At 42.4% G+C, this 23,393-nt stretch overlaps 1 protein-coding gene across 1 annotated transcript in view; it reads left to right on the forward strand.

The window, feature by feature from the left end:
* Nucleotides 1–23,393, forward strand: part of LOC106612642 (limbic system-associated membrane protein) — a 1,101,661-nt gene that overhangs the window by 567,695 nt on the left and 510,573 nt on the right. The window lies entirely within an intron of this gene.

The raw sequence follows: 23,393 nt of genomic DNA on the forward strand, positions 1-23,393 counted from the left end.
GCAGAGTAGCGTTTTATTATGGATAGACTTCTCCCCATCTTAGCTACTGTTGTATCAATATGTTTTGACCATGACGGTTTATAATCCAGGGTTACTCCAAGCAGCTTAGTCACTTCAACTTGCTCAATTTCCACAGTATTCAATACAAGCTTTAGTTAAGGTTTAGGGTTTAGTGAATGATTTGTCCTAAATACAATGCTTTTAGTTTTTGAAATATTTAGGACTAACTTATTCCTTGCCACCCATTCTGAAACTAACTGTGGCTCTTTGTTAAGTGTTGCAGTCACTGCAGTAGCTGACGTGTATAGTGTTGAGTCATCTGAAAACACTGACACACTGGCTTTACTCATGTCCTTAGTAAAGATTTATTTTTTTAAATAAGGGGCCTAAACAGCTGCCCTGGGGAATTCCTGATTCTACCTAGATTATGTTGGAGAGGCTTCCATTAAAGAACACACTCTGTGTTCTGTTAGACAGGTAACTCTTTATCCACAATATAGCAGGGGGTGTAAAGCCATAACACATATGTTTTTCCAGCAGCAGACTATGATCGATAATGTCAAAAGCACCTACTCAACAGCCAGTGTAATCCCGTGGCGCGATATTCAAATACCTTAGAAATGCTATTACTTCAATTTCTCAAACATATGACTATTTTACACCATTTTAAAGACAAGACTCTCGTTAATCTAACCACACGGTCCGATTTCAAAAAGGCTTTACAACGAAAGCAAAACATTAGATTATGTCAGCAGAGTACCCAGCCAGAAATAATCAGACACCCATTTTTCAAGCTAGCATATAATGTCACATAAACCCAAACCACAGCTAAATGCAGCACTAACCTTTGATGATCTTCATCAGATGACAATCCTAGGACATTATGTTATACAATACATGCATGTTTTGTTCAATCAAGTTCATATTTATATCAAAAAACAGCTTTTTACATTAGCATGTGACTAGCATGTGACTAGCATTCCCACCGAACACTTCCGATGAATTTACTAAATTACTCACGATTAAACGTTCACAAAAAACATAACAATTATTTTAAGAATTATAGATACAGAACTCCTTTATGCACTCGCTATGTCCGATTTTAAAATAGCTTTTCGGTGAAAGCACATTTTGCAATATTCTGAGTAGATAGCCCGGCCATCACAGGCTAGCAATTTTGACACCCACCAAGTGTGGTACTCACCAAACTCCGATTTACTATTAGAAAAGTTTGATTACCTTTGCTGTTCTTCGTCAGAATGCACTCCCAGGACTTCTACTTCAATAACAAATGTTGGTTTGGTTCCAAATAATCCATAGTTATATCCAAATAGCGGCGTTTTGTTCGTGCGTTCAAGACACTATCCGAAGGGTAAAGAAGGGTGACGCGCCCGACGCGTTTCGTGACAAAACATTTTCTAAATATTCCATTACCATACTTCGAAGCATGTCACCCGCTGTTTAAAATCAATTTTTATGCTATTTTTCTCGTAAAAAAGCGATAATATTCCGACCGGGAGTCGTTGTTTTCGTTCAAAGAGAGAGAAAGTAAACATGGTGTCGGCTCGTGCACGCGCCTCCAGTCTCATTGTCCTCAGATCGACCATTATCCAAATGCGCTAATGTTTTTCAGCCATGGCCTGCAAAGCCACCATTCATCTTTCTGGCGCCTTCTGAGAGCCTATGGGAGCGTTAGAAAATGTCACGTTATGCCAGAGATCCCCTGTTTTAGTTAGAGATGATCAAGAAGGCCATGAAATGGTCAGATAGAGCGCTTCCTGTTTGGAATCTTCTCAGGTTTTGGCCTGCCAAATGAGTTCTGTTATACTCACAGACACCATTCAAACAGTTAGAAACTTTAGGGTGTTTTCTATCCAAATCAAACAATTATATGCATATTCTAGTTACTGTGCAGGAGTAGTAACCAGATTAAATCGGGTACGTTTTTTTATCCGGCCGTGCAAATACTGCCCCCTATCCCCAACAGGTTAAGATATCCAGTGGAACAACCACTTTACAATAGTACATCTATATCTTTTTTTTGGGGGGGTTAGAAGGATAACTATATCCTATCCCAGGTATTCCTTAAAGAGGTGGGGTTTCAGGTGTCTACGGAAGGTGGTGATTGACTCCGCTGTCCTGGCGTCGTGAGGGAGCTTGTTCCACCATTGGGGTGCCAGAGCAGCGAACAGTTTTGACTGGGCTGAGTGGGAACTGTGCTTCCGCAGAGGTAGGGGGGCCAACAGGCCAGAGGTGGATGAACGCAGTACCCTTGTTTGGGTGTAGGGCCTGATCAGAGCCTGAAGGTATGGAGGTGCCGTTCCCCTCACAGCTCCGTAGGCAAGCACCATGGTCTTGTAGCAGATGCGAGCTTCAACTGGAAGCCAGTGGAGTGTGCGGAGGAGCGGGGTGACGTGAGAGAACTTCGGAAGGTTGAACGCTGCGGTGTTCTGGATGAGTTGTAGGGGTTTAATGGCACAGGCAGGGAACCCCGCCAACAGGGAGTTGCAGTAATCCAGACCGGAGATGACAAGTGCCTGGATTAGGACCTGCGCCACTTCCCGTGTAAGGCAGGGTCGTACTCTGCGAATGTTGTATAGCATGAACCTACAGGATTGGGTCACCGCCTTGATGTTAGCGGAGAACGACAGGGTGTTGTCCAGTGTCACGCCGAGGCTCTTCGCACTCTGGGAGGAGGACACAATGGAGTTGTCCACCATGATGGCGAGATCATGGAAAGGGCAGTCCTTCCCCGGGAGAAAGAGCAGCTCCGTTTTGCCGAGGTTCAGCTTGAGGTGGTGATCCATCATCCACACTGATATGTCTACCAGACATGAAGAGATGCGATTCGCCACCTGGTTATCAGAAGGGGGAAAGGAGAAGATGAATTGTGTGTCGTCTGCGTAGCAATGATAGGAGAGACCATGTGAGGATATGACAGAGCCAAGTGACTTGGTGTATAGCAAGAATAGGAGAGGGCCTAGAACTGAGCCCTGGGGGACACCAGTGGTGAGAGCACGTGGTGCGGAGACGGATTCTCGCCACGCCACCTGGTAGGAGCGACCTGTCAGGTAGGACGCAATCCAAGAGTTAGCCGCGCCGGAGATACCCAACTCGGAGAGGGTGGAGAGGAGGATCTGAGGGTTCACAGTATCAAAGGCAGCAGATAGGTCTAGAAGGATGAGAGCAGAGGAGAGAGAGTTAGCTTTAGCAGTGCGGAGAGCATCCGTGACACAGAGAAGAGCAGTCTCAGTTGAATGACCAGCCTTGAAACCTGACTGATTTGGATCGAGAAGGTCATTCTGAGAGAGATAGCAGGAGAGCTGGCCAAGGACGGCACGTTCAAGAGTTTTGGAGAGAAAAGAAAGAAGGGATACTGGTCTGTAGTTGTTGACATCGGAGGGGTCAAGGATGAGTTGATGAGCGAGGTGAGGTAAGGGAGAAGGTCTCCGGAAATGGTCTGGAGAAGAGAGGAGGGGATAGGGTCAAGCGGGCAGGTTGTTGGGCGGCCGGCCGTCACAAGACGCAAGATTTCATCTGGAGAGAGAGGGGCGAAAGAGGTCAAAGCATAGGGTAGGGCAGTGTGAGCAGGACCAGCGGTGTCGTTTGACTTAACAAACGAGGATCGGATGTCGTCGACCTTCTTTTCAAAATGGTTGACGAAGTCATCCGCAGAGAGGGAGGAGGGGGAGGGGGAGGAGGATTCAGGAGGGAGGAGAAGGTGGCAAAGAGCTTCCTAGGGTTAGAGGCAGATGCTTGGAAGTTAGAGTGGTAGAAAGTGGCTTTAGCAGCAGAAACAGAGGAGGAAAATGTAGAGAGGAGGGAGTGAAAAGATGCCAGGTCCGCAGGGAGGCTAGTTTTCCTCAATTTCCGCTCGGCTGCCCGGAGCCCTGTTCTGTGAGCTCGCAATGAGTCGTCAAGCCACGGAGCAGGAGGGGAGGACCGAGCCGGTCGGGAGGATAGGGGACATAGAGAGTCAAAGGATGCAGAAAGGGAGGAGAGGAGGGTTGAGGAGGCAGAATCAGGAGATTGGTTGGAGAAGGGTTGAGCTGAGGGAAGAGATGATAGGATGGAAGAGGAGAGAGTAGCAGGAGAGAGAGAGCGAAGGTTGCGACGGCGCAATACCATCTGAGTAGGGGCAGAGTGAGTAGTGTTGGAGGAGAGCGAGAGGGAAAAGGATACAAGGTAGTGATCGGAGACTTGGAGGGGAGTTGCAGTGAGATTAGTAGAAGAACAGCATCTAGTGAAGATGAGGTCAAGCGTATCGCCTGCCTTGTGAGTAGGGGGGGACGGTGAGAGGGTGAGGTCAAAAGAGGAGAGGAGTGGAAAGAAGGAGGCAGAGAGAAATGAGTCAAAGGTAGACGTAGGGAGGTTAAAGTCACCCAGAACTGTGAGGGGTGAGCCATCCTCAGGAAAGGAACTTATCAAGGCGTCAAGCTCATTGATGAACTCTCCAAGGGAACCTGGAGGGCGATAAATGGTAAGGATGTTAAGCTTGAATGGGCTAGTGATTGTGACAGCATGGAATTCAAATGAGGCGGTAGACAGATGGGTCAGGGGAGAAAGAGAGAATGTCCACTTGGGAGAGATGAGGATTCCAGTGCCACCACCCCACTGGCCAGATGCTCTCGGGGTGTGCGAGAACACGTGGGCAGACGAGGAGAGAGCAGTAGGAGTAGCAGTGTTTTCTGTGGTAATTCATGTTTCCGTCAGCGCCAAGAAGTCGAGGGACTGGATGGTAGCATAGGCTGATATGAACTCTGCCTTTTTGGCCGCAGACCGGCAGTTCCAGAGGCTGCCGGAGACCTGGAACTCCACGTGGGTCGTGCGCGCTGGGACCACCAGGTTAGAGTGGCAGCGGCCACGCGATGTGAAGCGTTTGTATGGCCTGTGTAGAGAGGAGAGAACAGGGATAGACCGACACATAGTTGATAGGCTACAGGAGAGGCTACGCTAATGCAAAGGAGATTGACATGAAAAATTAACTAAACAACTGGGGAAGCGAGAGAGCAGGGCCTCCCTCACTAACAATTCACTGAAACACTAAAACACTAAAATATAACTTTTCTAGCTACCACTAGAAATTAAAATTGATGTAAACTACAGTGGTTCAATGTTTCCAGGAATAGGCTCAAACGTAGTTTATTCCGCTAACTTGGTACAGTATTCTTCCGTGAAAACCCACCTAGTGCACCGTGTCCTATGACGCCGTAGCTAACTAGCTAACTAGCATGCTAGCATCCTATAACACACGTTAGCACCAATACTTGGTAACAACAAGCTACAAATGGATCATTCGTGTCCGTGTCTAGTTCATAACGCAGAAGTAATTAAATGTTGCCTAGCTAACACAAAGTCAGTCCTGCTAGTTACTCAAGTGGACTACACATCTCGAATGTTCAGAAAGTTAAGCTTACGTTGCAAAAATCTTATTGACTAAAAATGATACAGCTAGCTGGTAGCGTTAGCTAGCTAGCAGTGGGCGCGTTGTAGACTATGTTAGAAAATGAAGCTGGCTAGCTAACCTCGATAGTTACTCTGTACTACGCCTTTATCTTGATACAAAGACAACTATGTAGCTAGCTAACATTACACTAGTCAAATCGTTAAGTTGTAATGTATATAGTTTCTACAGTACTGCTAAAGTTGGCTTGCTAGCAGTGGCTGTGATGTTATGGTGTTGACGCCGTTTCGGAAAACGGCGCAAACGAACGAATACAGCTGGCTAGCTAACCTTGTTAGTTCCTCCGAGCTACATCTTTATCCTTGATACAAAGACAGCAGATACAACTATGTAGCTAGCTAACAATACACTAATCAAATCGTTCCAATGTAATGTAATGAAATGTAATATTACCCGCGGAGCGAGGTGCAGCACGACCACTCACTCCAGCATCCGGAGTGAGTAATTAGTTTAAGTGCTGTGCTTGTTGAATGTCCTTCCCTGTAAGCGTACTGAAAGTATGTTGTCAATTTGTTTATTGTAAAATAGCATTGTATCTGGTTAAACACAATTCTTTCCAAAAGTTTACTAAGGGTTGGTAACAGGCTGATTGGTCGGCTATTTGAGCCAGTAAAGGGGGCTTTACTTTTCTTGGGTAGCGGATTGACTTTTGTATCCCCCCAGGCCTGGGCACACACTTTCTAGTAGGTTTAAATCGAAGATATGGCAAATAGGAGTGGCAATATCGTCCACTTGATGTCATTTTATTATATATAATGTTCTGTTTCCTTGATACATGTGCATAAATGGGAAGTAGATTAATAAATGGAGAGCAGTTCATCCCAGCTTTGTATTGAAGGTCTCAAATCTATTATAATAGCTATTCAAGGTGTCTGTGGGTTTCTACTCATCTGTGACATTTGAATACATCACAACTCACAAGTGGTCTGCTCTGGCTTAATCTCAGCTAGCTACTGGAACACATGAGTGCCAAGGAGAGGTGCTTCATTATACACTGTCTGCTCCAGAAGCTTTAAAGCCCAATAATACATGAATAACTGATTTCAAATGCAGCGGCTGACCTGTTGATGAGTCAGTATTGTTTCATATTGCCATGATTCAGTCTTCCATAATGAGGACTAATAACAAGCCAATGCACAGACAAAAGAGTTATCGGACCCTTTTTTTACATTTTCACCTAAAATGACATACCCAAATCTGTAGCTCAGGCCTGTAGCTCAGGACCTGAAGCAAGGATATGCATATTCTTGATACCATTTGAAAGGAAACACTTTGAAGTTTGTGGAAATGAAATTAATGTTGGAGAATATAATCGAAATATATATTTTTTTTTTCATCATCTTTGAAATGCAAGAGAAAGACCATTATATCACTTAGGAGTCTAGGCACAATTTAGATTGTGACCACTAAATGGCAGCAGTGTATATGCAACGTTTTAGACTGATCCAATGAACCATTGCATTACTGTTCAAAATGTAGTATCAAGTCTGCCCAAATGTGTCAAATTGGTCAATTGATACATTTTCAAGTACATAGCTATAGTGAACATACAAAAATGATATGATAAGGGTATGTTTGTATGATTTTCCAAATAACTAAATAGGGAGTTAATTTCAGTTGATTTCAGTTGATTTGCCTATAAAATGGACAATTGCACACATGCCCCTATCACTTCTCTTGATGTTTAGCTAGCGGTGGCTAATGTTAGCTGAAGTTCTTAGTGGCTGTTTAGAGAAAGTCGAACCAGGGTTAGGATGGACATGAAAAGAGATCTCAGTAAAAACGAGCCATACAGTCAAGTGTGTCTGGACACGTCATCCACAACTTGAAGTGTATTGGTGGAATTAACTTGTCCTTAACTAATTCAATATTCTCTTATTCTGTTAGAAGCAGCCAATGATCGTTATCCCCACCTCCCAGCATCTCAAAATGAAATACTATAGACACATGGTTAGTATTGACTTAGGAGTACTCACACGTTGCAGAATCAGTAAACCTCAAAGTGCCTCTGAGAGTCCACACACATTATGTTACAAACCTGACTGGAAAATATTGGCTTCCCATTGTGTGGTGAACCAAAGCTAATTAACATCAGAATAATTGCGATACTTCTTCTGGAATGAGGATTTATGGGGCGCTCTAAGAGAATAACAAACGCCATCTACGGCGATAGAATACACAGTGACAAATTTAATGAAGACGTATGGACTAATATTTGACAACAGTGTCTGCCATTTACATAAGCTTCCATATTAATAGGCTGTTAGTCAGCATACTGACTGAAGGAAGGTCGACTCCCGTCCGACTTTACAGAGCCTGAGAATAAACAGCAGGAGATCGGAGAACAAGTTCAGCCAGGAGATGTTGAAGGTGAACGAAGAAATGTGCTGGTCCAAGGGCTGGTACTCATGGCAGAGCAGCTGAGGGACACGACAGGCTCCAGAGTAAACCTCGTGACAAGTGCCATCCCCAATTACAGTCCCCATAAACAGCCTGCTAATTAATGTTAGTGTGTGTGTGTGTGGATCCCAGAGCGGCTGATATGTGGGCTAGCCTCCTCAGGGACGCTGATAACTTGTGACACCAGAATAGAGCTGACAAGGCCACAAATCTGCCACGGCCCCCTCTGACAGTGGTATGCGCTCCATTTTTCCTACATACACATACGTATGCAGCTGGACGTACACACACACACACACACACACACACACACACACACACACACACACACACACACACACACACACACACACACACACACACACACACACTAACACTTTTGTACTCTCAGTGTCTCCCATAATCTAACAGCCTATGCATCCACAAACAGCCTTTCAGATCTATGTCTTCTGTGTACACTGCCATGTACACTGCCTTGACCCAAAAACATGGATGCTCACACGATCTCCCCTGTAAAAATCCCCAAACATCTGTCGCTCTGTGATCTATCCACATCAGTTAGCCTTGGCACTTTTGTTCACTGAGAGGAGACCTCAAATAAACCTGTCAGGATGCCAGGGAGGATATTAACGGCCATCCATCTTAACCAGGCGATTAGCACGTCAGACGGTGCCCAGACACTGGCAGAAGAGACATGCTCAGCGGTGGCGGGTGCCATTCCTTCTGTGCGTGGTCAAAGCGGGCACGTTTCAGAAAGTCACATTGAGCGCTTGATGTAGGCAGTGACACGGCCGGCCTGCATCAATAAGGGTCACTTAAGGGAGGGCCTGGTGATGCGCTTGTCTGTTATCATTAGTCACTTGACTCTGTTGGCTCCTTGTCTCCCATACAGAGAGAGACTGACGTCTGGCCTGTCTCTGAGGCTCAGTGTGTGTCTGTGATAAACACACAGCTACTGTAGCATCAACACAAAGACTCAACCTTGTCATTGACAGGAGGAGCATGCTCTGGGCATGTGTTTACATCCTTACAAACTCAACACACACACACACACACACACACACACACACCTCTGAAAATATATTTTAGTTTGAAGTGTAAGCCATGCCTTTAGTCGCATGGTGCTTACTGCAGAAGGATTTTCAGTATTTTACACCTCGCTAATACTGCCCATTTATCTAATCGCCTGCAGACAAAATCAACCATTGCTAATGTCACTGTGGCTCTGTGGGAAAACTGAGGGAGACAGTCTTGTGATGACTGAGAGGTGACAATCTCCTCTCTCTCTCTGTCTCTCCTCTCTTTGAGCGGCCCTTGGTTTATGAGGTGTAACAAGGGACTGGGTCACTATTAGGGCCATTGTCAGTTACTAAGAACTCGGTCCGAATGGTATGAAGACACCCCAGGGTCTGTCATGGCAGTGGACTAATGGCCCCTCAACAACCATGTACAGGTTACCTACAATAACTATCATTCAATCATGATCAGCCAAAGCAGCCTCATGCACAAATCAACATGGCGGGAATGTTGCTCAGGCCTTTTCAGCCCCACACAACATGCATAAATTCATAAAATGCTTGCTGCGGCATGTTGCAGACTGTATTCTCCAGTCGATATACTGCTTCTCTGACTAATGGGGACAATGGAGCTGGTCCAGGTCAGACACACTTACTGGCTGCACAAGTCCCTGTTTGAAATGTGAGGAGGACTGTTTGGGAGATTATTCAGGGAGTGTCTGAATAGTCTGGGTTGATATGTATAATGGACACAATGACTGGGCAGTCTTGATGTGTCAGTCATGGTTGAATTATTAATAGCCAATGGAATATTGGACCGCAATAGTTCTGGGTAAATGTATCTACGATTCAGTCAATGTATGAGGCATGAGTAATTTAAATGACAGCTCTATCATCAGCAAGCAAAAACAAATTAAATTGCTAGATTAAAATTTGGAAAGGCCAAACTTTTGTCTCTATCTCTGGCAGTGGAATTTAGTGACATTTTTCAGTAGCGTATTATCATAATCGACCTTCTTTACCCCGTTTAAGTAGTCCCGTTTGACTTAAAGAATCAGATTTCTTTGGGAGAGGGGGTTTAAGGCAAGTTCTGCATAATGCAAGCTGAAATGAGTAAGGAGCTCGCAGACCAGCTGACTGCACGGATTACACACGGATTGTTGCTCTTGTCATAAAATATCTAATTGAAAATTTTGACTGTTGGGGAGTGCGACACACTGGGACAGAATGGAAGTGTTTGATATTGGATTGCAGACTTCTAGTGATTGCTTTGTCAGGCAGGATTGGATTTCACTGAAAGGTACACAGAGGACTGTACCTAAATAACGATTGAGGCAGTTGAACAACAGCTTCATCACTGCATTTATAAGTTCTCTCCATTGGAGCAGGCAGCCACACTTTTATTACATTATGACTCGATAAGTGTGCCCGTTGTTACACAGAGATGGTAATAATTTTGCATAAAAATAAAAACTAGTAAGGGATATTGATTACAATCGTGTAGTCTTAAAGCGAGTGGGTAGGCCTAACAATGACAGCAATTAACTAAAGATGCTGATTAATCATCATTCCAAGACACTCTGGTAATCCCACGGCCTTACAATAACAGTGCTTACAGTAGCTGCTGCATTCGTTTATCCACTTCAGAAATTCAGTCTGACGATTTCAACTCTGTGTCAAACTACCTTTGTGCATTCAGAATGCGCTGAAGTCCTTGAAACAGATATCAGTCATAACACTATGGATGCATTGAGACTAGAAACAGTTTGAATATTTACAACAGTTTTTTGGGCCATCAGACAATGTCCCCAGGTTTCCCTTGTGTACAAAGGAGCTCAGGCGGAGAGGGTTGAACAGGTTGTTAACCTGAGAGCAGAGGTTGAGAAAGTCAATCTGAAGTCTGTCTGAGATGAAATGGAGTAAAATTAGATGGGATGAACAAATTCAGCACAGGAATGAACAAGACTGTAGTTTTGGAGAGATTGCCTCTGAGATGTCACAAGAACTATTCAACACTGTGCACAAGGTCTTTGGAATAATTCTATCGTTGCTCTTCACAGAGATTTGAATTGCAGATGACCGTTACGTGGAAGACTAGTTACTCAATCATTCATCATATATCTACCGCTGCAGAGTGACCTAAGAAACACTGGCTGCATCTGAAATGGCACGTTTCCCTATATCTGAAGCAGGGCAAATTCCTGGAACAGATCAAATGTTAGATATGGTTTATTACATTTTACAGTAATCAGTAATGAGGAGGTTAAGGTGACTTTTATCTGTCTAAGAGAACTGAAATAATTCAAAGTCACATGCAATCATGTTGCATATTAAGATATTACTAAAATAACTACAGGTATCTCTTAGCCAACATGGTATCATTGGTGATATTTAACCATTGTAGTTATTGTATGTCACCTGCGTTGACATTACTTATGGTGAGATGTTACTTAAGTCACAATAAAATTGCGATAGACCATTCAAAGGGAGACAGTTCGTAGGGTTCTATCTTGACAGTTAACATTGTGAAAGGGTTAAATCATTAAAGCTATAGATGAAAACACAGTGCACTATGTCTGCCCATAGACTTTTAGTCTGCTCACCTCTTCGCCTCTGGACGTGACCTATAGCTATAGTCAATCTGCCCTGGGTCCCACCCTATCCATGCCCCTGTAATCCATTCCCCACTTCCCTCAGAGGAATCTGAAGTGAAACTCCATTCAGTCAAAAACAAAATCACAGCTGCTGGGTGAAACAGATTGGTCACTTTATCTCTCACATAGCTTTCTTCAGCTTCTATTTTCTTTCATTGTATCATCAAATACAATCCACCCCATACCCATTGCTATTCTCCCAAAGGTGTTTCTCTCATGAATCTTTTTACAAGATATGAGAATGAGGAGAGAATATTCAATCTTCTCAACTCCAGTGATATATCATACAGTATGTGGGTGTACTCTTTAACATTGTGGTAACTGTTAGCTCATTTATTTTGCTTTCACTCTTCCTTAGCTAGTGGAAAGGAAGTAGACAAAATTGCAAATAGACAAAATTCCTCTTTGATTGTATATTAAAAGAGAAATGGGCCATCTAACATTTGTCAGTGTTGTTGAGATGTTTAGCCCAGTATTTGCTATGATTCACTACCTTGAGTCTTGCATTGAATTAAACTTTCCCTCCAAACTTACGAGATGAGACTGCATTTCTGTTTGGCAGTTTTCCAAGAAAAACCCCACATAATATGGTAATCTATAAATTTTTCATGAATATGGAATGTTTCATCATTAAGATAAAAATAAACTCTCCAAATGCAAGGCTATATTAGTGAAGCTTTATGGGTTTATATCATATTGTTTGAGTTATACTTGGTAAATTAAGTGTGCATAGGAAGATTAAAGTGTTCTGGATAGGAATCCCTGTACAAAGTCTTACCAAATACAACCTTACAGATCCTGTCTGAGGTTCAGTGTTCATTGTTGTTTATCACTGAGGGGCAGACATGCTGCTGTGCTGAATTGCTGAATTTAACAGCTTTCACATTCAAATGCATCAGACAGCAACAGCATGTTTCCCGAAAAAATTGTTTAGAGTCCAGTCTCACCAAGGTCTTGACTTTTCACTGTAAAAACAACAGACCACATGGACTATGTTTTTACCACCACCTTTTCATCAGAAATAGTTAACTACTATACTTGTAATACTTATTGAATCATTCATTTTAGTTGTCCGCATTGTGCCAGTATAAGACGGCACATTCACGTTCAGCTGTGACAGACAGATATAGAGAAGGTACACAAATGTTGTTGAGAAGCTTTCCCCCCTGAGGAACATAATGATAGCTTACATTAACTTCCTAAAGAAGTCTACTTGATTACCTTCAACCCCTGACTGACCTGTCTTTGATAGAGCTAGAATCTAACTCTGAGGGGAAGTTCTCAGTCAAATTCACAACCAGTACAGGTACATCTGCCTATCTCTATCTATCTATCAAGTCCACCACATTACAGAGAGCTTAATCTCAGCTTTAGAGAAGTGATTTAGGCCAGGCCAATGACCCATGTCTTCATTCATTGGGCTGACATCTTTACAGGCCTATTGTGACCGACTCTTCCAATCAGTCCAACAGCGGTGTGGGATAATGCCGTCTCCTGGTTGTATGGGAGACACTCAAGTGGAGTTCATTTCCTGTTTGTGTTCACCTTGTTTCTATACTCCAATGGTAAGCCCTATATACACTACACCCTCGTACCACTTGAAGACAGGATTGTATAGAGAATATCTTTATAATATCTTTATATTACATGGATCCTCATGTAGATAACATTATATCCTATCCACATCCAACATACAATATATCTCTATATCAGGAAACAGTAATTGAAAAACATTGGCTTGCTTTTCCAGCCAGCTGGAGGTCATGATGAGAGGTTACCAGAGCAAAGAATAGAGAGTTTTTTTCCTTTGCATACTAGTCTATTTTAAAGGATTAGGTGTTTGTTTGCTGCAGGGAGATGTAGATGAACACAAATTCAATCTTGGTTTTGTTTGAGAATGCGTGGGCGGATCATTTACATCCTCCCATGATCCCCCACAACCACTTTTCTGGGTTGTCTGAGATTTTAGGTGAGCCGACCTTGAAAGACTAAACGGTGAGAAAACAAAGCATATTTGAAAAAATCATGTCTCTACTGATTATGTCAAATCTGACTGTTACTTTTCTCTATCCTTTTCCTCTCTTGGCGACAAGATTTGAATTTGTATTTCTTTAGACACTGATGTCTATGATGGTTAAATACTGATTAGAGATACAGACTTAGGAGCACTTAGGAGTCTTCATCTGACTGACAGTAAGTAATGGAAGGTCTCTGAGATGTGGTCGTTATGTTAAGGCTATAAAAAGCTGCAATTATAAGCATTGTCATTGACTGACACAGGCACTGGTCACAAACATACATTGAATCACTGCTTACAAAAAGATACAATGACACTCAAGGATTTTTAAAAATGTTTTTGTGGATCAAGATGACCAGTTCCAGGAGGTATGGTTTACGATTGAAACCCACCATTGAACTATATACTGTGGCACAGTCAGTGTAATTGTGTTTCACTATATTGATGCTGCAATGCGCTGTGTACAGACAAAATAGCAGAAGTAATATATTTTGATGACCCAAGTATAGAGAGCGAAATGTGAACATAAAAAAACTACTATGATTGACACGAGTCTCCCTCTGTGCTTTTTTTCTTCAAATGCCAATGCTTTTTTTGTTATGTCCCTCACTGCTGTAGCCAACAGACATTCCTTATTGAATTTTTTGTTTCTTTTTTGTCTTTTCAAAAATAAGATAGATCTAAAGATGCAAGTCTCTGCCTTCTCAGTCTCTGTCTATCTTTTCCCTCTGTCAAGTCTGAGTGTTCCTCTTCAGGCTGGGCTCCCTAGTTCCCATATAATTCTATAGCTTGTTTTTTATTCGTATGCTTCTTCTGTTGAGCGGTTATACATTTTCCTTGCTTTGGTCTCAATCGCACATCTGCAAAAATGAAATAAGATGAGGTGTAGCGTTTCAGTTCTCAGCTGCCAATTCCTGAGATGGAGTTTCAGTCATGTACACAATCCGTCCCAGAATCCATTTCAAAACCTTTTAGTATTCGTTTTGTGATCTTCCACAGATAGAGAGCGATTGTATTGAAAAAAACATTTTTATAATGTCATTTTAGCTCTGCAATGTCAATAAAGGAAAGGGATTTGACATAGTTTTGAAATGGTAACTATTCCTCTCCACAGTATACCTTTCAGGAATGGCTATTATGTTTGGAAATAACCCTAATTTATATTATAGTGAGTGTGGAAATTGAGCCAGGGAAATAGAAAAAATGCTATAAAGTAGCTACCTTCCTTATGAAATATGGTTACGCACATTATTGAATTACTTTTCATATTACACCCACGATCTTCTTTTCCTTTGAGTTGATATTCCGTATAGCTGTTATAAGTGGAAAGTCTCAATCTTACAAATCACAGGATGCACTCTTCCTTTTAGAGGTTCATTTCAGAAGCCATTGACTTCCTTCCTGGCAGAGAACAAGGACAATGGGATGATTGAATAAAATGGCTATGAGCTGATCCTTTCTGACACCTTATCAATTTACAGGCAACAACACTTTATCTGTCAGTGAGGAAAAAGGTGTAAGGGGTGCTATTACAGGGGAAGACTTCTAATAATGTTCCCTCTATCTTTCACCTCAATGAATAACACAACGGATTGAGGAATGTGATGCCCTCTATTTCCATGTAAATTGTGCTTGTTGCAGCAGCTCAAGTTGATTGGCTGAGATACAGTAAGGTTGTTGATCAATTGTCTTGATGGAAATTTGTGTTGCTAGAACTTGAGTATGTTTCACAACAGGCTATGCACCTTACAGGGGCTCATACTTTAGACTAAAGCAACAAGACACTGCAAAACATTAAACTGGATGGGGCAAGGGTTAGTTACAGCCAGGACAACCGTTTTAATGGGCGGAACTATGTTTCTAACAATGGGACTTTTAACTTTAAGCATATATTTGGGGTATTCTCTAAGGTTTGCTTGTTAGAACTCAAAACTTCTCTTCCAATTTGCCTTGATACACTAGAATGATTGCGCAATCCCACTCGGCTGGGGAATATGGCTAGCATAAGCAAGGCTGCTTGAGAGCTGTTCAGGGTCCTGACTTCTCTAGCATCTGTCTTCTGGTGGTGCTGAACGGACAGCTTGACTTCTCTGCATGTTGATCGACACCCTCTACATATACAGTATCTGGACTAAGGTGGTGACTAGCAGTGGGTCAAGGAGAGACTGTTTATAGTGTTAAAATACACCAAACTAAACTATCATAAATGTTCAATAGCATAGGGAGCAGAAGGGGAAGTTCTCTGGTTGTTAGCTTAGCCAGATATCCATTCTGTAGCCCATCAATGGTTTCCATGTTTTGCAGTCCATGGAAAGGATAGTGTTGATTTTTTTCATTTTGTAATTGTTTTGACGATTGTCTATGTCGTCCATTGTGGAAAAACAACATTTTTGTAAAAAAATTTTTTTAACAGTTTGCTACTTGTGATACAATTATTGTCTATCATCCGCTGCAGATCAAAATAGGTTGACCCTGATAGCCACTGGCAACTGTTGTACTTTTCTTTTACCCCTTTTCGTTATATCCAATTGGTAGTTACAGTCTTGTCCCATCGCTGCAACTCCCGTATGAACTTGGGAGAGGCGATGGTCGAGAGCCATGCATCCTCCGAAACATGACCCTGCCAAGCCGCACTGCTTCTTGACACACTGCTCACTTAACCCAGAAGCCAGCCATACAAATGTTTCGGAGGAAACACCGTACAACTGCATGCATGCGCCCGGCCCGCCACAGGAGTCGCTAGAGCCCGATGGGACAAGGACATCCCAGCTGGCCAAACCCTCCCCTAACCCGGACGACGCTGGCGTAATTGTGCATCGCCTCATGGGTCTCCTGGTCGCGGCCGGCGGCAAAATAGCCCGGGATCGAACCCAGATCTTTAGTGATGCCTCAAGCACTGCAGTGCATTAGACTGCTGCGCCACTCGGGAGGACCCCAAGTGTTATACTTTATTGGCAATAGTGTCTCTATTGACTACTGTATCCCAATAGGCACAAATTGACTAGAAGCACTAAGGAAAAACACCCTTGTTTCAGGATACTTCATACGAGGTCACAAAGGAGACATCCTCCATAAGACATGACAGAATCAGAGCTGTGTGTCTCCAGCACAAGCATGACTGATCTGGAGACACAGCAGTTCAGAATGTGGGCTAGCATGCATCTCTCTCTCTCTCTCTCTCTCACTGTTCTTTCTCTCTCCTCTCACTCACTCTCTAACTCTCTCTCTCACTCGCTCTCTCTCTGATGAGGGGCTGAGGCCCAATCTGGAGGAAACTAAAGTGTTCCAGTGTCCAACCCCTAAGGACAGCGCCAGTCTCAATGCATCCTGGTCATGACGAATTACTTGTCCAAATGCATCCCACTCTCACAGTCAATTGCGTCTCCAAAGTCTACAATCAACCCTGGGATTATGGTTTCACAGAAATACAAATGTTTTCTGTTACAAAAGCTTTGTCTAATGGCGGATTTAAACATAATTAGCTCAAAAGGGTATCAAAAGCAGGAGAATTAGGGTTTTGACAAACCTTGGCTATAGGCTACAGACACAATGTTAGCTAAATGAAAGAGAAGAATGCACATGGCATTGCTATGGTAAAATATATGACTGTCTGTTTGCTAGAATGTAGGAATTCAGACTTGAAGAACCTTGGCTAGAGAGAAATGACTGAAGAAAAGATGCTACACATCACTCAAAGTATTGCTATGGTAAAATGGATGGCTGCTAGAATGTAAGAATTCACACTCGAAGAACCTGGCACATCTCACGTCTCATATGGTGCATCCATAAATGCTTTTATAGGGAGCAATGAGATGTTATGGAGGTCTAACAGCAGGTCTTATAACGTGATTAAAGATAGTATTATTGGACTGTACACAGGTGGCTCAGAGAATGTATACCGCTCCCATTCCACAGCCCTATGTGGAGTATCCCGTCACTGTGTACGTCAAGATAACCTGAACATTGTCTTACACTGCATGCATATGCTCTCTCAATCAGATACCAAGTCGACTCATGAATTGTTCATGAAAGCATATTTGCTAGGCCAGGCATAATTTACATTGAATTCACAAGAAGTGTTCTTTGAGTCTATATTCTGACTCAAAGAGAAACGTGGCATTTCTTTGGTCATGTAAATCTTGCATCTTCTTCGCAATATACATAATTCATAATGCATGAGATATTTTTAGATCCTTGTTTTGATGTGTTGTGTAAACTGTACTCGCTCATCACCTCGTCATGGTAAACTGGGATTCTTTTGAACCACGGAACGTTCCTATATGTTTGTACCACATTTTCCTGTACATCTCAGCACTGACAAAGAGAGTTTTTCTATAAACATGTGGTTCCAACTCCCCGGTCCTCCTCCCCCTCTCTCACTGTAAGAAGAGAGTTTAGCAGTCATTTGGTTAATTTACTTTCTCTCTAATGACCAGCTTTCCATATCAACTCAGACTGCCGCCGTAGCTCAGTGGAAAAGAGCAGATGATTGATTTAGATGAGGCACATTGCTGTGCAAAGAAGGCAGTATGGAGAAGCACAAACTCCCTCTGTGTCTTGGAACCACAGCGAATTGATTACATGTGTGTACGCTCACAGTCACAGCAGACTGACAAACACTTTATAGGCTTGAATAATTAAACTGTCACATTTACACGCAAACTGGAAATATTGTCTGTATTTACAGTGTACGTCCTTGAGAGTGTATTTCTAAACTTTGAATTATAGTTTTTGTTGATTTCGCTCTTCATCTCAAAGCCCAAAGCAATCCCTTGTTAGAGTAAAATCAGCACATGAACATTCTCCCTAAAATAAAAAAAGTGTATTAAATGTATTATTTTTGCTCACATACAAAGTCACGTTTTGTCATTGTGACAGATACGATCCTGGCCTGACACATCTGCTGTAACATTTACCAGTTTTAAGACAGTTTGATGGTTTTGATGGTTTCAGAGATGGATTATTGATCAGATGTCAGAGAGAATTTAAAAGTGAGCTTTTGTGAAATGTGGAAATTGAAGCAGAGGTCTTCTAGGCCTACTGTTCCTCCCTAAGACCTCATGAGAGGAAAACATTTGAGCATTTGATCATTCCAATGTGGTGTGTATTTTTTTCAGTTGGATAATTGGATTTTGATTTCCTATGGGTACTGTATGCAAGGACACACTAATATATTACACTACTATTGGGTATGAAGAACAATATGGATGCCCTGGCCCCTGGGTGCCATTAGCCTGGTCCCAGATCAGTTTGTGCACGCGAGTGGCGCAGCGGTCTAAGGCACTGCATCTCTGTGCAAGAGGTGGCAGTACAGTCCCTGGTTCGAATCCAGGCTGTTTCACATCCGGCTGTGATTGGGAGTCCCAAAGGGCGGTGCACAATTGACCCAGTGTCATCCGGGTTTAGTCGGGGTAGGCCGTCATTGTAAATAAGAATTTGTTCTTAACTGACTTTCCTAGTTAAATAAAGGTTAAAAAAATAAATATATATATATATATATATGTCAGCAACATACCACTCTGCATCCCACTGTTGGCTTGCCTCTGAAGTTAAGCAGGGTTGTTTGTCCTGGTCGGTCCCTGGTTGGGAAACCAGATGCTGCTGGAAGTAGCGTTGCAGGGCCAGTAGGAGGCATTATTTCCTCTGGTCTAAAAAAAAGTATAATATCCCAATGCCCCAGGGCAGAGATTAGGGACATTACCCTGTGTAGGGTGCTGTCTTTCAGGAGGGACGTTAAACAGGTGTCCTGATTAACTGTGGTCACTAAAAGATTCTAAGGCAGTTGTCGTAAGAGTAGGTATGTTAAACCTGGTGTCCTGGCTAAATATCCAGTCTGTCCCTTATACCATCATGGCCACCTAATCATCCCCAGCTTCCAATTGGCTCATTCATCCCCCCTCCTCTCCCCTGTAACTATTCCCCAGGCTGTTGCTATAAATTAGAATGTGTTCTCAGTCAACTTACCTGGTAAAATAATGGATAAATAAAATACAATGAAATGTCAACTCCTTGTCATGCCAAACCAGGCTGATAGCACAAACAGATATGGGACCTGGCTAATGGCACCCATGGAATCTTTATTGTTCAGTTGTACCCAACGTTAGTGTGACGCATTAGGGTGTTGTTGTGTACAGCACCTGAACTTGGTATGACAAGGAATGGCAAGGAGTGGCATGATGACACAAACAGACAGGTACCCAGGTTAGGGTGCCATTTCATGTCAAATCTAACCTAAATCGCTGTTTCCTGTAGTATAAGTTCATAGCAAGCTGTGTAGTTTGTATCGTAATCATAGCATCCCAACTCATTATGAATATGACACAGGTCTCATACAGTAATGGCATGAATTAAGATCCATCTTAGAGTTAAAAAAAAAATAAAACATACACATTAGAATTGGAAATACCATCAGATATTCACCAGACTGAATTGGGATTAGATGCTCCTGTGAGTCTATCTCATTTATACTGCTTTCAATCAGAAGACTTTCAGGAGTAAGTCCTGTATGTGTCATGGCTAAATGTTGTGAATATTCTAATTGTGATCCATAATATTCAGTAGGAAAAATAGCAAAACTCCATGTTACTTCACAGTAACTGACAATCCTTCTAAATAGTTTTTATTTGAATTGACATGTCCCTTTCCAAAGATTAATAATAGGAGGATTACAAGCCTGTCAGAGACACTATCCCAGTCCTAGGAAGAACAAAGTGTCTTTGAAAGAGCCTCAGACGACTTACATGTGTCTCTTCCTCATTGCTCTCTGAAGGGGTGTCTGCGGGAAAGATTTAGCCTGATCACAGTAGTCTTTTATGTTTAGTGCCACTAGTCCTGACAGAAGGAATGTGCTTTCAATGTGCAGAAATCCAGTGGCTTGTTTTTCCATATATCTTTCAAAAAGCACTGAATACTCAACTCAAACAGAGTTCATCAAGGCTATCGATCTACTCTAGACTAACATGTAGTGCTCGACTGATTCCACGTTAATTCGTTTTTCCTTAATGGCTAACTTGATGGAATTGTCTGCATGCAGTTTCAGGCTATCCTTATTCCAATGATTGAAGTAGGCTGTGAAGCAAACGCTGCTGAAGGCAATTATAATACGGAAAAACCTACTGTAATTTGTCATTACTCAAAGATGAATATTTGGGGAAGCATAGTCCGTGAAAAAGTCTTAAGATAAATGGTCTTAAAGAAAAAAGCCCTTAACCCTCTTTTGGGTGTTCCTTTGAGTAGACTCACAATGGCCATCAAATTCTAATCTGTACCTTCGAAAGCCAGTTCCACTTCTTTTTAGATTCTTCACCTAATCAGGGACTGATTTAGACCTGGGACACCAGGTGTGTACAATTTAATTATCAGGTAGAACAGAAAACCAGCAGTACTCTGGACCCCTGCACTATGGACGGTCTCCCACAATTCCAAGCATTTTGTTCACACCCCCTCAAAATGTTGCCACTGAAATTGCATTCAGGCATTCGTCACACTGAGCCTGTATTTGTTGTTGTGAAGCCTGTATGTATTGTTGTGAACAGAAGAAATGTGGAGGGACCAAAAAACAAATGGTAGACACTTTGGGATTTTGTGTCCGACAATTTCGGATGGAGCTAATACTTTTCCAATGGGAGTCATCCATTGCCAGATGAACGACAACGGAGATAATTGTCCCCAAAAAAACAGTCTGTCATTTGACGGATGCAGCTCATCTGAATGTGTCCATCTGCTTTCCTGCAGCTAGGTCCCCGGCCTTAGAGGGGTAATCGTGGGAGGGGCTAAAAAATATTGTTCTGCGTTTTTCAGACTATCCCAACCATGGCAGATTTATTTTTAGATTCTTCTGTCCTATTTGCGGTCAAAGAAAAGGTTTGGGTATTTCGATGAGTTTTCAAAATCAGCTTTCTTCCAAACAACAGAGTACACATACTATATAAAACAAATATTTAGCTTTTTAAGGCAGGCACTATATTAGCCCAAGATGTACTCTTAATGAGCCTACCATCACTACTTAATCCTTAAAAGTCTATTGACTCACCCGTGTAACATAACAAAATCCGTCAGCTTAAACTATAGATATGTTTTTTTTTGCATGGGCTGCGTCTCAATGCACTACATCCGTCTATATCAGTCTTCCGCATCTGCAGTGGAAGGTGCCGAGCTATAGCAATGTTTGGCAGACCATGACATCTCGAAAATCGGTCTTCTCACGAAAACGTCTGTACCGTCCGAATGGTTTGGCCTGAAGTCGTTAACGCAGATGTGCCAACTTCTGTCTGTGGTGTCAGAAACATTTGGGTTACAAACAATACCCCACTTTGGAAAGGGGATACTGTCACAAGTGTTCTCCGTTTTGCTCAACGATCCCCACAAGTGTCACGGGACTCGTCTGAAGGTAACCTATACAAATGAATGGTAGTATGGAATTTAGACTTTTATCTGCACACAGATAACAGGCATTGCCATGAGAAACACACTATTTCACACATTTCACATAGTGTTACATGGCATGTTTGGGTTGAGCAAGCGAGCTGTGGTGGCCTCATGGTTATTCACTGCGACCTGCATGTCTTCAATTAAATATCCCAATGAAATGACAAACCACGTGAAAGGTGTTGCTGAAATAAATAATTTATACAGACAATTGAGAATTATGACAATTGACAGCCCATTGCTCTTATGCTGCTCTTAAATACATTCTAAAGGGATACCGTTTGGCTTTGCATGCTAGACTGCAGGGATCTCATTGATTACTATATCAGACAGTAACAGAAATACTATTCAGCCTTGAAAGTGAATTGTGTACACACAATGATTCTCTAGCAGAACATACATAATGAAAAGCTTGTGGTTCACATGGTGGTGTATAACAGGTAGAGAACAATATTCACTAAGGTGTTACGCATCACATCCAGACATCCTCCTGAGCCACTTCTGTTTTTCTTTTCAATTATTGAAGCTGTAATGTCTTTGGCATTCATACTTAACAAATGACTAGGATCTGAGCATAATTGTATTCAGCAACACCAGTCATTTAGCTCACCAGGGTTTACAAGAGGAGACTGAGATGTAGAAGCGGGAATACAACGACATGTTCAGGCAGCATCTGCTTTCATTGCCATCACAATAAAATCCAGTAAGATTCAGGAAGAAAAAACAATGCTTGATTAAAAACAAAGACAGGGTTGCCACGCTGAATGAATATGCAGGATTTTCTGGATTAACCTTGCTGTCAGTCGTGGACATGTATAACGGTAGATGAGAGGACCGTGTTGGGCTGGCAGTAGAGAGAGAGGAATAGAGCACATTAAAGGGGAAACACTTTCCCTCCCTCCCTGTCCTTTTCTCCCTCTCTGTCCTCTCTTTCACAGGCCATTTTCTAGTGAGTAGGGCCCCTGGACTTTGATTAGTCTTGTGTCTTTACAAACAGCCTGCCCTCACCTTGCCTGCAGGCTGAATGAAGAAGTTTCTTACCAAATGTCACTATTAGTATTCCACAGACCTTTTTCATTGGTTTACAGAGGGTAGCTAAAGGTCATCCCTCTCTTGAGGACTGCTGTGTGGCTGGTCAGGTGCAGAAGGGTTATTTTGAAAATAATGGTATTGTTATCACAGGTTGCATATCACATGCAATGAGAGAATCAATCTGGATTAAGTTGTTGAAGTAACTGTAATTGTGTGCATTTGTCCTGATTTCTTTTCTTGGTTTTGTAGTAGCTAATGCATCAGAGAGACCTGGAAGTTATGGCTGGAGTATCTACAGTGGTGTTAATAGGCAAAATAGATCATGGAAGCATGTACATGGATCTAGACACTGAGACACAAATTCATTAGAATATGTCAGATGT

This window comes from Salmo salar, chromosome ssa09 (genome assembly GCF_905237065.1).
Source record: "Salmo salar chromosome ssa09, Ssal_v3.1, whole genome shotgun sequence".
Classification (NCBI taxonomy): domain Eukaryota; kingdom Metazoa; phylum Chordata; class Actinopteri; order Salmoniformes; family Salmonidae; genus Salmo; species Salmo salar.